We start from the raw sequence: 4,300 nt of genomic DNA on the forward strand, positions 1-4,300 counted from the left end.
TTTTTTTTTTTTTTTTACTTAAAAGTATTCAATTTCAAGATTTTTCCTGTGTAGACACCGAAATTTTCTTTCAACTCAGTGGACAGAGTTGTGTAGCTTACCATTTTCTCTTGTCAGAGAAATGGAAGAACTTGGAAATTGAAAATTTGAGGCTATAGAGATATTTATTATGAGCTGCAATTTAGTGTAGTTTCCAGAGACTCCATTTGGTTAACATAATGCATAATCAATCTTTATACATGTGAATTGCAGGTCCCCAAGCACTATAAGTTCAATAATACTTTCTGTAACATTAAGTGGACTGTGCTTTCAGGCAGGATTTCAGGATCAAAATAAAATTAATATAAATCATGAATAAAGATGGTATTTATAATTACATGATTTAAAACAGAGTGTGAACATTAAGGGAAGAGATTAAAATTTCCTTGACTAAGGCTTTGGAAATGTATCAATTATCAGACTCAAGAATGAATGAATGGGAAGATGGCGGAGGAATAGAACAGGGAGACCACTTTGTCCCCTACAAATTCATCGAAAGAATATATGAATGCTGAGCAAACTTCACAAAACAACTTCTGAGCGCTAGCAGAGGACATCAGGGGCCCATAAAAAACATCCCATTGTCTTCGAAAGGAGGGCCCCTCCCTCCCCGCAGCATGACTGAACAAGTGAACCTAAACAAGAGACCACCTCTGCCCGCGTGTGTCAGGGCGGAAATTAGACACTGAAGAGACCTGCAAACAGAAGCCAAATAAACAAAGGGAACTGCTTCAGAAGTGACCTGTGCAACAGATTAAAGTCCCTATAGGTAACACCAACTTACCGGAAGGGGCCTATAGATATTGAGAAGTGTAAGCTGGAACAAGGAGCTATCTGACACTGAACTGAACCCACACTGCCTGCAACAGCTCCAGAGAAATTCCTAGATATATTTTTACTTTTTTGTTATTTTATTTTTTCCTCTCTTATTTTCTTTTAAAATTCCCTATTACTCCTCTATTACTCCTTAACTTTCATTTTCATTTTCACATATTTTTACTATTTTTTTAATTAAAATTTTTTTCTTTATTTTTTTCTCTTATTTTCTTTTGAAGTCCTCTATTACTCCTCTATTACTCCTTAATTTTCATTTTCATTTCACTATAACCTTACAAAAAAAAAAAGACCCTATTCTTAAAGCGAACTTCATATATATTTCTTAAATTTTTTTTGTTTTTGGTTTTGTTTTTAATATTGTATTTTTAAGAGTCTAACCTCTACTCTAGATTTTTAATCTTTGTTTTTCAGTATTTGATATCAATTTTGGACATTTAAGAATCCAATATTCAGTACCCATTTTTGCTTGGGAGTGTGATGATTACTCTCTCCCACTTTTGACTCCATTTTCTCCCCCAGATCACCTCTATTTCCTCCCTCCCCCTTCTCTTCCCAATCCAATTCTGTGAATCTCTGTGGGTGTTCTGGGCTATGGAGAACACTTAGGGAACAGAGTACTGAGTAGATCTGTCTCTCTCCTCTCGAATCCCCCCTTTTCTCCTCCTGCTCATCTCTATCTCCCTCCTCCCTCTCCTCTTCTTCATGTAATTCTGTGAACCTCTCTGGGTGTCCCTCACTGTGGAGAATCTTTTCACCATTAACCTAGAAGTTTTATTATCAGTGCTGTATAGTAGGAGAAGTCTTGAGGCTACTGGAAGAATAAGACTGAAATCCAGAGACAGGAGACTTAAGCCCAAAATCTGAGACACCAGAAGACTCCTGACTATACAGAACATTAAGTAGTAAGAGATCATCCAAAAGCCTCCATACCTACACTGAAACCAACCACCACCCAAGAGCCAATAAGTTGCAGAGCAAGACATACCATGCAAATTCTCCAGCAACACAGGAACATAGCCCTGAGCGTCAACATACAGGCTGCCCAAAGTCACACCTAACACATAGACCCATCTCAAAACTCACTACTGGACACTCCATTGCACTCCAGAGAGAAGAAATCCAGTTCCATGCACCAGAACACTGACGCAAGCTTCCCTAACCAAGAAACCTTGACAAGCCAATCGTCCAACCCCAACCACTGGGAGAAACCTCCACAATAAAAAGGAACCACAGACCTGCAGAATACAGAAAGCCCACTCCAGACACAGCAATCTAAACAAGATGAAAAGGCAGATAAATACCCAGCAGGTAAAAGAACATGAAAAATGCCCACCAAGCCAAACAAAAGAGGAGGAGATAGGGAATCTACCTGAAAAAGAATTTAGAATAATGATAATAAAAATGATCCAAAATCTTGAAAACAAAATGGAGTTACAGATAAATAGCCTGGAGACAAGGATTGAGAAGATGCAAGAAACGTGTAAGAAGGACCTAGAAGAAATAAAAAAGAGTCAATTAGAAATGAATAATGCAATAAATGAGATCAAAACACTCTGGAGGGAATCAACAGTAGAATAATGGAGGCAGAAAATAGGATAGGTTAGATAGAAGATAAAATGGTGGAAATAAATAAAGCAGAGAGGAAAAAAGAAAAAAGAATCAAAAGAAATGAGGACAACCTCAGGGACCTCTGGGACAATGTGAAATACCCCAAAATTCAAATCATAGGAGTCCCAGAAGAAGAAGACAAAAAGAAAGACCATGAGAAAATACTCGAGGAGATAATTGCTGAAAACTTCCCTAAAATGGGGAAGGAAATAGTCACACAGGTGCAAGAAAACCAGAGAGTCCCAAACAGGATAAACCCAAGGCAAAACACCCCAAGACACATATTAATCAAATTAACAAAGATCAAACACAAAGAACAAATATTAAAAGCAGCAAGGGAAAAACAACAAATAACACACAAAGGGATTCCCATAAAGATAACAGCTGATCTATCAATAGAAACTCTTCAGGTCAGAAGGGAATGGCAGGACATACTTAAAGTAATGAAAGAGAATAACCTACAACCCAGATTACTGTACCCAGCAAGGATCTCATTCAGATATGAAGGAGAATTCAAACGCTTTACAGACAAGCAAAAGCTGAGAGAATTCAGCACCACCAAACCAGATCTTCAACAAATGCTAAAGGATCTTCTCTAGATAGGAAACATAGAAAGGTTGGATAAACACGAACCCAAAACAACAAAGTAAATGGCAATGGGACCATACCTATCAATAACTACCTTAAAAGTAAATGAGTTGAATGCCTCAACCAAAAGACAAAGACTGGCTGAATGGATACAAAAACAAGACCCCTATATATGTTGTCTACAAGAGACCCACCTCAAAACAAGGGACACATACAGACTGAAAGTGAAGGGCTGGAGAAAAATATTTCACGCAAATGGAGACCAAAAGAAAGCAGGAGTCACAATACTCATATCAGGTAAAATAGACTTCAAAATAAAGGCTGTGAAAAGAGACAAAGAAGGACACTACATAATGATCAAAGGATCAATCCAAGGAGAAGATATAACAATTATAAATATATATGCACCTAACATAGGAGCACTGCAATATGTAAGGCAAATGCTAACAAATATGCAAGGGGAAATTAACAGTAACACAATAGGAGTGGGAGACTTTAATACCCCACTCACACCTATGGATAGATCAACTAAACAGAAAATTATCAAGGCAACACAAACTTTAAATGACACAATATACCAGCTAGACCTAATTGATATCTATAGGACATTTCACCCCAAAACAATCAGTTTAACCTTTTTCTCAAGTGCACACGGAACTTTCTCCAGAATAGATCACATCCTGGGCCATAAATCTAGCCTTGGTAAATTCAAAAAAACTGAAATCACTCCAGTCATCTTTTCTGACCACAATGCAATAAGACTAGATCTCAATTGCAGGAAAAAAAAAAAAAATTCAAACATATGGAGGCTAAATAACACGCTTCTGAATAACCAACAAATCATAGAAGAAATCAAAAAAGAAATCAAAATATGCATAGAAACTAATGAAAATGAAAACACAACAACCCAAAACCTATGGGACACTGTAAAAGCAGTGCTAAGGGGAAGGTCCATAGCATTACAGGCTTACCTCAAGAAACAAGAAAAAAGTTAAATAAATAACCTAGCTCTACACCTAAAGCAACTAGAGAAGGAAGAAATGAAGAGCCCCAGGGTTAGTAGAAGGAAAGAAATCTTAAAAATTAGGGCAGAAATGAATGCAAAAGGAGCAAAAGAGAACATAGCAAAAATCAACAAAGCTAAAAGCTGGGTTTTTTTGAAAAAATAAACAAAATTGACAAACCATTAGCAAGACTCATTAAAAAACAAAGGGAGAAGAACCAAATC

Source organism: Cervus canadensis, chromosome 26 (assembly GCF_019320065.1).
Source record: "Cervus canadensis isolate Bull #8, Minnesota chromosome 26, ASM1932006v1, whole genome shotgun sequence".
NCBI classification, from domain to species: domain Eukaryota; kingdom Metazoa; phylum Chordata; class Mammalia; order Artiodactyla; family Cervidae; genus Cervus; species Cervus canadensis.